General features: G+C 55.9%; 1 protein-coding gene across 1 annotated transcript in view; it reads right to left on the bottom strand.

The window, feature by feature from the left end:
- PACSIN1 (protein kinase C and casein kinase substrate in neurons 1) overlaps positions 1-11,784 on the bottom strand; it is a 52,835-nt gene extending 41,051 nt beyond the window's left edge. The window contains exon 1 of the mRNA XM_040982943.1: positions 11,662-11,784. The gene's annotated coding sequence lies outside the window, so the exon portion shown is untranslated. The remainder of the gene's footprint in view (positions 1-11,661) is intronic.
- Positions 11,785-12,043: the final 259 nt, after the last annotated feature.

Raw genomic sequence — 12,043 nt, 5'->3', positions numbered from 1 at the left:
TGGAAGAACTGTTGCTCCAAACAACACCCTGGATCTACATTTTTTAAAAAAAGAATCCTGCCAGGTTGGGGCATGTTGGAGTTACCACACTTGCGCCTCCCCCCCTCCACGCCTGACTCCAGCTTCCTGCTGGGAGGCAGCAGGATGTGGCTCAGATCCACGCCTGCCACCCTCAGTGAGGACTTGGATGGAGTCTCCGGAGCCTGGCTTCGGCCTGGCCCAGCCCCTGCTCTTGTGGGTATTTAGAAATAGCAGATAACTGCTCTCCCCACCACCCACCCCATCCCCAACCTTTTTTTTGTTTTTTTTTTTTTTTTAATTTTAGTTTTTCAATAATGATTACATGGTTGATTAGGGTGAGAAGGATCGAAGTTCACGAAAAATTGGGTGAACACATTGTTTCCACATTTGCTGTTTCTTGTTGTTCCTGGGGAAAGGGGAGACCTCCAACCTTTCAAATAGGTAAGTAAAACGTTTTTGGGAGGTTTCGGACAGCCAGACAATTTCATCATCGCAAATTCAAACAAGAGACAGACTGCTTGGTTCTGAATGCAGACTTGGGTGGTCAAAGCAACCCTCCCCTAACCCCCACACCCCGATCTGAGAGCCCTAAATCTGGAGAATGGGAGAGTGCCTTGGAGGGGGAGGGTCTTGGGAGCCCCCAAACCAAGCTTCCTTTCTTTTTTGTAAGATTTATTTATTTTTATTGCAAAGTCAGATATACAGAGAGGAGGAGAGAGAGAGAAAGATCTTCAGTCTGATGATTCACTCCCCAAGTGGCCGCAGTAACTGGTGCTTTGCCAATCCAGAGTCAGGAGCCAGGAGCCTCTTCCAGGTCTCCCACACGGGTGCAGGGTCCCAAGGCTTTGGGCTGTCCTCGACTGCTTTCCCAGGCCACAAGCAGGGAGCTGGATGGAAACGGGGTTGCTGGGATAGAACCGGCGCACATATGGGATTCAGGCATGTGCAAGGCAAGGACTTTAGCTGCTTGGCTACCAGCACTGGGCCCAGATTTTAAAAAATTTCTTTTAGGATTTATTTTTTTTAAAGATTTATTTATTTTTATTGGAAAGTCAGATACATAGAGAGGAGAAGAAATTGAGAGAAATATCTTCCATCCGATGATTCACTCCCCAAATGACTGCAATGGCCCGTGCTGTGCTGATCCAAAGCCAGGAGCCAGAAACTTCCTCCAGGTCTCCCACGCGGATGCAGGGTCCCAAGGTTTTAGGCCGTCCTTGACTGCTTTCCCAGGCCACAAGCAGGGAGCTGGATGGGAAGTAGGGCCACTGGGACTAGAACCGGTGCCCATATGGGATCCTGGTGCATTCAAGGCAAGGACTTTAACCACTACAGTATTGCGCCTGGCCCCAAATAAAACATTTTTAGGATTTATTTTTATTTGTATTGCAAAGTCTGATATACAGAAATGAGGAGAGACAAAGAGAAAGATCTTCAGTCCGATGATTCACTCCCCAAGTGGCCACAATAGCTGGAGCTGAGCTGATCCAAAGCCAGGAGCCTGGAACCTCTTCCAGGTCTCCCACGTGGGTACAGGATCCCAAGGCTTTGGGCTATCCTGGACTGCTTTCCTAGGGTACAAGCAGGGAGCTGGATGGGAAGTGGGGTGGCGGGATTAGAACCTGCACCCATATGGGATCCCAGCACATGTAAGGTTAGGACTTTAGCCACTAGGCTATCGTGTCGGGCCCCAAGCTCCCTTTCTTTACCTACATGGTGGTGACCAAGGAGCTGGCTCCACAACATGTTGGACTGGATGACTGATTCCATAGTGTTATATGTAAAGATAGGGAAGCCTTCCTTAATCCGTGGGAGATTTTGGGAGCACCACCCATTTCTCTCACAACAAGGGGACACAGTGGGGTCCCTGTCCTCAGGCCTCCCACGCAGCGTAAGGCAGAGGCAAGACGGAAAGGCGTTCAGGACAGATGGTTGCATAAAGGCTGAATAGATCCAGTTAGGGCAGGAGCAGGACAGCAGAGGCTGAGGTCGTGCCCAGGGCACCCCTGCATTCCCTGCGCCCCTGCTCTGCCCCCAGTGCTGCCGTGGGAGGGGCACAGCTCCTGTTGGTCACTCCTCCGAGGGGCAGACCTCTCAGCACTGGTGGGACCCCAGAGCCACAGCCCCTCAGCTGGGTGCTCCTGCTCCAGACTCCCATCACAAGGCAGTGGTAGGAGAGAGAAGGGTGCTCTCCCCACCCCAAGCTCCCCCAGGCCACAATCCTGGGGTTTGGCTCCTCCTTGGCAGACCTGGACCCCTGTCAGGGGTACAAAGCAGGAGAGGTCTGAGGCCAGAGGCGCCCCATCTGGGGCAGGGCCAAGTGGGGCAGGTGACACGGCAGCCGGTCACCCAACACCCAGGGAGCCAGTGATGGCTGGCAGCCTGGTGTCTGATGGAACTGCTGATAGGAGTGATACCAGATACCCTGCGGGGGGTGGGCCACATTCAGACCCTCCTTCTGAATCCCAACGCAGGTGAGTCCTCCGGCAGGACCTTGTTTGAGAGCCTCAATGTCCCTGTCTGAAGGTGGTGTGTTGGGAAGGACAGGGGCCTGGCACAGGGCCAGGCACACAGGACGTGCTCCCCAAACACCAGCTGTCATGATGGAAGCCGGGGCTGCTGAGGGCTCCGTGGGGTCCTCGGGGCACAGGACAAGGGAGAGGAGCAGAGAGGGCCAAGCAAATGCTGCAGACACCCATCCACCTGAAACTCCACGGGCAAAGTGTATTTCTCAGTTTAGTCTGCGGCTCCCTATATTCAGCACGACTTCAGCCAATGCCCAGCAAAAGAAGCAATGCATGACAGTGCAGACTTGGGGCCGGCGACCACGGGGACAAGATGGGGGTCTCAGCCCATCAGGGACTCCCACCTGCAGGACTTCCTGTCGTGCAACCTCAAACAAACCATCTTACCTCTCAGCAACCTCCATGTCCTCTCCTATGAGTGATGATAATTAAGAAATACCGTCCCCATAGCTTGTGGGAAGGCTTGGAGCAGAAGCGGATGTTCAAGTGAAGGAGGCACCATTGGTGTTTGTCAGGAGCTGGGGTGCCCAGTTCCCAGCAGCCATGAGATGCTCCTAGCTGCCCCTGTCTTCCGAGAGCTGCCCTTGCCTTGCCCTTGGCTGCCTCACCTAGAGATGCGGGGGAGGCTGTGCTCTCCTCTGCAGAAGAACGCGCAGACAATCAGCACGTGGGACGGGGTCCAGCAGTCTGGGTCCCGGCTTCCAGCAAGGAGAGCGCCATGCTACTCAGTGCTCAGGGCAGTGCCCTAGCGTGCCTGCAGTAAATCATTTGCTCAGGAATGCCTGTCTCGGCTTTGCTTCCTGTCACAGGGACCTGGACCTAGGACAGGAAGTGTTTTGTAAACGATGGGGCACCTTACTGGAGCTAGGGGTCGTTATGTTTTGCAGGAAATGCTGGAAGGAGAGGAGCCAGCAATGCGGGAGGAAGAGGAGGAAGTGGAGGCAGAGAATCGGTACAGTCACCCTGCCCTAGCCCAAGTCCAGCCGTGCTGCAGTGGAAGTTGCAGTGGAGATGGACAAGAATCCAGCGAGGGCCCGGCGCAGTGGCGCAGTGGTTAAGGTCCTCACCTTGCACCCCCGGGATCACATATGGGTGCCGGTTCTATCCCGGCAGCCCCGCTTCCCTTCCAGCTCCCTGCCTGTGGCCTGGGAAAGCAGCAGAGGACGGCCCAAGGCTTTGGGACCCTGCACCCAAGTGGGAGACCCGGAAGAGGCTCCTGGCTTTGGATCAGCATAGCATCGGCTGTTGCGCTCACTTGGGGAGTGAATCATTGGACGGAAGATGTTCCTCTCTGTCTCTCCTCTCTGTATATCCGCCTTTCCAATAAAAAAATAATAAAAATAAATCTTAAAAAAAAAAAAGAATCCAGCGAAATGGGCCATCACTCAGACGGGGTCTGAACAGGTGCTGGCCCAGGATCCAAGCATCCTGAGCCCCACAGACCTCAGAGAAGGGGATTCCGGGCATCAGGAATAGCCTTGTGAAGGGCAGGCAGCCCAGGGTGGTGGGAACAGCACGAGGGGAAGTAAGCATCACCTGGCAGTCTTGTGAGCCGTTACAGGACTCCGGGAGGACAGTGAGATTCATTCCAAACGAGCGAGGAGTCGCTCAAGAGTCCCGGGCAGAGGAGGGATGCAATCTGACTCAGGTTTTAAAAGGGCCTGGCTGGTGGCTGGGCCCAGGAGGGGACAAGGAGACCAAGGAGAGAGACTGCAGCACTGACCCAAGAGGACAGCCAGGCAGGCAGCTGGGCAGGCAGGTCCTGGTGCTCAGAAGGTAAGGCCGGGAGCACCTCCGTACACCTGCACGTAGAAGGGTCATGGAGCAGCTGATTTACAGGGAGGCCAGAGGAACATGCTACCAGCTCCACAGCACCTGACCAGATGGAGCCTGTGGGAAACCCTGCAGCACAACCTCGTGCTTCTCCATAGGTGAAATGCTAAGACAAAAAAGCAAACCAGGCACTTAAAGAGACTGAGTTATAGCAACCAATGACCACCGGTGGACCTTACAGGTATAATGATGATGCTGATGTGATTAGAAAAGCCAAACTCTTTTAGCTTAGTGTCCCTTGTGTCCAGGAAGTTCGGACTCTAGGATCCCCTCCTTGGGTACCCAAACCCACTGACACTCAAGTCCTTTGCAGAAAATGTCCAAATATTTGCACAAAGCCCATTCACATCCTCCTGTGTACTTGTAATCACCCAGATGCTGTGCAAACAGTGGTTACACTCTGTTGGCAAGGCAAAACATTCCACATGTGTTCAGTCCACGCACGACGCCTTTCAAAATACGCCTGCTCTCCAGTGGGTTCCATCTGTGAACGTGGGCTCCCAAGACAGAGGGCCAGCACTGTAACTCCACGTAGTTAGGAAGGCAAGATGCCTAACCTTTGGCTGACTGCATTTCATGGGGCAGCAGCTGGGGAGGCAGAAAGGGAATGAGTTGAGCAGGTGTGAGGGGTGGCAGGGATGCAGAGGTTAGTGCACTTTGACCCCTATCTCTGCACCTGCTTTTATTGTCCCATAAGAAGCTTGCACATAAAAGACAGGAAACAGGACCCGGCATGGTAACCCAGCGCTAAAGTCCTTGCCTTACCTGCACCAGGATCCCATATGGGCGCAGTTCCAATCCCGCCACCCCACTTCCCATCCAGCTCCCTGCTTGTGGCCTGGGAAAGCAGTCGAGGACAGCCCAAAGCCTTGGGACCCTGCACCCATGTGGGAGACCTGGAAGAGACTCCAAGCTCCTGGCTTCAGATCAGCTCTGCTCCAGCTGTTGCGGCCACTTGGGGAGTGAATCATCGGACTGAAGATCTTTCTCTCTGTATATTTGACTTTCCAATTAAAAAAAAAAAAGGCAGGAAACAGACCAACAGATGGATGGCACAATATCCTCAGAAGGTCAGTGTCAGGGCTGGGACTGTGGCCAGACCCCAGCCCTCCTGCCCTGCCTACTAAGCTAGCTCTCTCATGCTCCTGCACCTGACCAAGGTGAATGTAGGCAGGCCCAGAGGGGATGTACCATCCCAGTGGAGGGCAGGAGGCAGAGTGTGACTGAGGGACACTGGGTCTCTACCAGGTCCAGTGAGAAGGAGCAGGTGGAGCCCTGGGCACCCCCAGCCCAAGGGGTCCCAACGAGGCAGACGGTTCCCAATGACTGTGGCAGCACCCAGGCTGTGTGACAGTGGCCTGCTGGCTACGCCTTTCCTATGTTGCCATGCAGATTCCCACTCCAGCCTTCTCACCTCTGTCCCAGCCTCACTGAACCTGACCCCCTTGCCTTCCAGACCTGCCTCCTACACAAGATTCCCCTGCCCCTCCCCCTGCCAATCCCAGTCTTCAGGGAAACACCTGCCCCAACTCTCTGAGAAGGGTGACCAACCCCCACCTTCATCAGGAAATTACCAGGCAGCCTCAGGAGCCAGACTGCACAGCCGGGGGCCCAGCTCAGCCACTTACTCATCATGTAGGCTCAGGCAAGTCTCTGGGCCTCAATTAGCCCATCTGTACAATGGGGTAACCTCATGAGGTGACAAAGAGCACTGAACATGGACACACAGAAGGGAACTGGCATACCTCTGGGGATGCCAGGCCCCCAGGATATGTGTACCAGTGACAGGGAGGTCTCACTGCCTGATGAACTCTGACCTCAGTCTGGCCCCTTCTGCATCCCCTGTGACTGCCCCCCTGCACTGCCCGGCATCCCAACCCCCCTTCCCACCCCACCAGGCCTATCTGCCACAGATCTAGGAGGAAGGAGAGGAATCAGCCCCCGAGGAGCCCAGTTTGAGATCTTCAAGCCAGATGGCATCATGTGACTTCAACGCCCTCAAATGCAGGAAAATGTAATTCAGATATTCGCATATTTTTTTTTAGATCTCGAAGAAAAACATCGCAGGTGTTATCAAGCACAGCAATACTGGCTTGTTTACAATAACGCTGTTTGCTGCAGAAAAGGCAAACGGGACAGGATGCAACACCCAAGGGGAAACCCACCCCACGCTTCCTTGCACTTGGCCTGTCCACGCAGCCCCAGAGGTTAGCGCCAGGCACCTGGGCTGTGCAGCCTTCCACACAGCTGCCTGCAAACACAGGTGCAGAGGGCCAGAGGTGCACATGCGAGTCTGGAAAGATGGATTATGCCAAACACAGTGTCCTCCAAAGTCACATGCTATCATACTCATCAATTCGCTGTGACCATTTTTCCACTCCAGTACTCAGCTCTGCCCTCCTTCCCAGGCCCTTGGGGGAGTCACTGGCTCCACAGGACGACGCGGCCTGAAGTCCCAGGGGGCGCAGAGGGCCTGGGCACACAACCCCAGGCCTCCTGGCAGACATCTGGGTTCCCTGCTAAAGATAGACCTGCAGGGTAAGTCCACAAAGCCGACTGCTTCAGCCAGAAATTTGATCATCCTTTCTTTCCTTTTCGTTTTAGAATTTTATTTCAAAGACAGAGAGAGATCTTCCATCCTCTGGCTCATCTCTAACAGCTGGAATGGCCAGGGCTGGGCCATGCGGAAGCAAGGAGCTTCTTCCAGGTCTCCCACCTGGGTACAAGGACTCAAACACTTGGGCCATCCTCTGCTGCTTTCCCAGGCACAGGAGCAGGGAGCTGGATAGGAAATGGGGGACCCAGGACACGAACTAGAGCCCATATGGGCTGTCTGCATCCCAGGCTGTAGCTTTTCCTGATGCGCCACTACACACACCCTGATCGGCCATTCTAGAACTGTAGTGCTGATGGCTCTCCACTCGGACAGGGGAGTTCTGGCTCCCGCAGACACTGACCAGGGAGAGCCTTCTTACAGCAAGGATATTTATTCCTCGATTGGATTAACCTCATTTAGGGAAGCCATCCTCGATCACCCAATCTCCCTTTGTCACACTGGAGGAAGGACCAAATATTCCCTGTTTTCAGCAGCACCAGAGACCTGGGGTCACCAAGACGGAGCTGCCCCCTGGACGGTGCAGACCAGACCCAGCTGCCAAGTCCTTTCCAAACACAGACATGCTCGTGCCTGAAGACTGCCAACCTCAAACAAGTTATACTAAACCAGAGTCACCAAATCCCCCCCTCCACCCACTCCCTAATGCAGCCTGGAGGCCGCGCTGAATCAATCAAAATTCAGGACACCCACCAGTTCAATTTGAGTTTCAGATACATGACCATTTAATTTTAGTACAAGTCTATCTCATGCAGGGTTTGGGACATATTTTACTAAAAACCAATTAAAAGCAAATGGCGGAGCCCGGTGCGGTAGCACAGTGGCTAAATTCCTCGCCTTGAATGTGCCCGGGATCCCATATGGGCGCTTGTTCTAATCCCAGCAGCCCCATTTTCCATCCAGCTCCCTGCTTGTGGCCTGAGAAAGCAGTCGAGGACGGCCCAAAGCCTTGGGACCCTGTACCCGTGTGGGAGACCTGAAAATAGCTCCTGGTTCCTGACTTTGGCCGTTGCGGCCACTTGGGGGGTGAATCAGCAGACTGAAGATCTTCCTCTCTCTCCTCCTTTCTGTATATCTTGACTTTCCAATAAAAAATTTAAAAAAGCAAATGGCTTAGCTGAAATTAAAAATGAAGTAGGCATGCTGTATTTTATCTGGCAGACCCATCCCAACCACTGCACAGTGCGTTGTACTCAGGCACTTTAAAATGTTTCTACTTATTTATTTTTTACTTATTTGGAAGACGGGAGGGGGGAAACAGATTTTTAAAAATTATTTATTTGGAAGTCAGAGTTCTATATAAAGAGAAGACAAATCTTTCATTCACTTAGACGGCCACTAGGGCTAGGGTTGAGTCGGGTCAAAGCCACCAGCCAGGAGCTTCAACCAGCAGCAGTTTAAAGATTTATTTATTTTTATTACAAAGTCAGATATATAGAGAGGAGGAGAAACAGAGAGGAAGATCTCCTATCTGCTGGTTCACCTCCCAAGGTGACACAGCAGCAGAAGCTGAGCTGATCAGAACCCATGAGTCAAGAGTTTCTTCCAGGTCTCCCACACGGGTGCAGGGTCCCAAGGCTTTGGACTTCTTTCCCAGGCCACAGCAGGGAGCTGGATGGGAAGTGGAGCTGCCGGAATTAGAACCGGCGCCCATATGGGATCCTGGCGTGTTCAAGGTGAGGACTTTAGGCACTAGGCCACGCCGCTGGACCCCGCAGTTTAAACACCTGGGCCATAATTCTGATGTTTTTCACACGCCAGGAACAAGGAGTAGGATCAGAAGTGGACCAGTCAAGACAGCAGCAGCAGTTTAATCCACTATGCTACAGTGCCAGCCCCAACAGAGACATTCTATCTGCTGGTTCACTTCCCAAATGCCCATAGCAACTGGAGCTAGGTGGGGCCAAGGCCAGGAGGTAGAAATTCAATTCTGATCTCCCACGTGGGTGGCAGGGCCCCAAGGTACTCAACCCATTGCCTGCTGCTTCCCCGGGTGTGCGTTAGCAGGTAGCAGGACTTGGAGTGGAGTCAGGACTGGAACCCAGCCATCCTGAGCAGCATCTCAGCCTGACCTTGCCATCTTTAAATAACAGATGTGGATTCTTCTGACGGCCCCACCCCTGCTGGCTGGTGCCCGGCTGGTGCCCTTCACTGGGCTCTACAAACAAGCAGTCAGTGGAGCTGAGAACAAAACCAAGCAGTTTCTGCTGTAGCTGGCAGCACGTTCACAGCCCCTCCGGCAAGACCTGCTCCCCAGAGGAGACTCCTCGCCATGGCACACCACCCCACCCCACATCCTCCCTGCACCCCCAATCCCAGGCCCACACATAGCATCCCTCTACCCCACCCCTTGCTGCCAGGCAGTGGGGTGCAGTCGTGGAAATGGAAGGTGGATATTGAGGTGGTGAGGAGGGGGCAGGTTCTGCCAGTAAGAACAGTGCAGAAGAACAAGGGCCACTCCAGGGGGGCTCTGGGACTCGGGCCTTACACTCAGACTCCGTGGCTCAGGGAAGACGCCAACCAGAAGTGGAGAGGACACTGGGAGGCAGGTAGACCAGATCAGGGGATGGGGGAGGCTCACAGCCCAAGCTAGGAAAGCTTCTGGAAAGGACAGTCACTGGACTGATGAGGATCAGGAAGATGCCACCGTGCAAAGGGCTTCCGAGCATCTGTGGGTAGGAGGGAGAGAAGCCAGGGGCAGCACCAAGCTGGGGAGGCCACATGGCTGTGCAGGGCGACCAGGGCTGGGGAGAGCGCTGCCTCTGGCCATGTCCTTCTCAGACTCGGGCCTTATGCCCAGGTGGGAGCCCACCCCCACCCCCAGGGCAGTCTCCTCGTCCTCTGGCCTGGGTTTGCCCTTCTGTGCATCAGGCATCATGAAACTGACTCCGACCTCGTGACAGCTCTTCAGATGCTGTGAACAGCCTGCTTGTGCCTACCCAGACTCCAGTGCTCACGCATTGGACGCAATGGGAGGGTGGCAGAGACCCCTGGAGAAGGCGGCCAGCAGTGCCCAGAGAGCCACACCTTCCCTTAGGCCTCCCCACCCCCGACCTGGACTGGATCAGGGTACTCCAGACAGGGGCGCAACAAGACCCGCTGGAGGAGCCTGCACTGTGGTGTTAGCAGATGAAGCCACCAGCATTCTGTGAAGGTGCCGGTTCAAGTCCCAGCTGCTCCACTTCCAATCCAGCTTCCTGCTGATGAACCTGGGAAAGCAGTGAGAGATGGCCCAAGTGCTTAAGCCCCTGCCACCCAGCTGGTTCCTGGTGCCTGGCTTTAAACTGCTGCAGCCCTGGATAGAGTAGACATTTGAGAAATGAACCAGATGGAACATCTCTCTGACTCCAATCTTCAAATAAGTAAATCTTTCAAAAAGAGAGGCATTTACACATCAAGGGGAAAACGTCCTGCTGGAACAAAACCACTCCAGCAGCCCAAGCTGACCCCTGGGTTGGGAAGGGTGCCACGGGGCTGTGTGAGGGGGAGCTCTTGGGTCCTGAGAGCTGAAAGGAAGGACCAACCCTTCACCCTCGAGTTACCCTTTGGTTCCCAGAGGTCATGCTCATTCGTTCAATCATTCCACACACACACTCGATGCCAACCCCTGGAAAGGGGCAGGGTAAGGGCAATGACAGAGGGATGAACCCACTTCTGGGCTATAGGGCAACAGACACGACATAAACACTCAAACCACGAGGCACTGAGGGCCCTCCCTCCCTTCTTCCCATCAGGAGAGTGGCCTGGGGGCGGAGGGGGTGGCCATGGGCCACTGGGAAGGCCAAGATGGGCACCTGAGAATCACTCCTAGGCAGAGCCCGCTCCCCCCAGGGTGGCTATGCCAGGAGCAGGGGGCAACTGTGGGCTATTTATGGCTGCACCTAGAAAAAAAAAAAAGACGCCTCATGTGTCACTGCCCCGGAGGGCAGAGCTGGGCGTGGGGTGCGGGGAGTAGGGAGCAGCTGGGGTTTGCAGCTGGGCAGACCAGGAGCCCCAACCCTGAAGAACCTTCCCACAGCCTGCTACAAGGTGAGGGCGAGGGGGCAGCCTGAGGCTCCAGCAGCCAGTGGGCTAAGCTTCCGGGGTGGAGGGAGACAACCCGGCTCCTGCGCACCTGGGGACTGTTGGTACCCCCTCCCTCCCGCCTCCTCCCTGCTCCCAGCCAAGCTGTGAGGGGAAGGGGTGCGGGGCAGAGGAAATGCTGTAATTGTAAACCAAACGCGCAGCCTCGGATGCTCTGTTTCTCCGCAGCCCACTCTGATCCGCAAATAACCACCGCATCAAAGCTGGCGCAACCCACCCACCCACTGCCAGAGACCCGGACACCGGTCCCAGCTGCAGCTTTCCAAGGAGCCCATTTAATGCGCAACTCCTGCGCCCCTCTGCCCACCCCCCCCCACCCCCCAGGTAAAGGCCTCCGCCAGCTCCATCTCCCTCGGGGCCCAGCGCAGGGGCCTCCTGGCACTGCCTGGGGGATGCCCACTTGCGCGGGCGCCTGCCAAGCCGCCTTTGGCCTTGCGCCCACCGCTCTCCAGCTAACTGTCCCGTGCCTCCCCTTCTCCCGCCTCCAACCTGCAGGATGTCAGGCCCGCATCCATCCATCAACACGCACCTGCTACCTGGGTCCCCAAACACTCCTGGCCTCTCTCCCAGGGGCCAGACCCCTACCTGGGAGCAGGAGCGCCGGGTACCATGGGCGGCGCCACGGGGCGAAGCGGGGCGCCTGGGCCCGGCCTCAAGCCCGGACGACTTCCCGGGGGAGGAGGACGCTGGCGCCACCGCCGCAGCCGCCGCAGCCGCCGCAGCCGGAGCGCCGCTACTCTCCGGGCTGTGGCGGGGCTGCTGCGGGAAGCAGGAAGGTCAGGGGCGGGCGGAGGCGCGCGGCCGAGCCGATTAGAGAGGCATTTTTAGCGAGCCAATGGCGGCGCGGCCGGGCGGCGCTGGCTGCGCAGGTGGCGGCGTCCCGGCTGCCGAGGCGGCGGCGACTGCTGAACCCGCGCCCGGGCGGGGGTGGCGCGTGCGGGGGTGCCCAGCTCCCTCCTCCCGGGCG

Source organism: Ochotona curzoniae, unplaced genomic scaffold (genome assembly GCF_017591425.1).
Source record: "Ochotona curzoniae isolate NIBS_2020 unplaced genomic scaffold, NIBS_Ocur_1.0 contig_3819, whole genome shotgun sequence".
Lineage (NCBI taxonomy): Eukaryota > Metazoa > Chordata > Mammalia > Lagomorpha > Ochotonidae > Ochotona > Ochotona curzoniae.
This window is presented reverse-complemented; position numbering and strand designations above follow the sequence as displayed.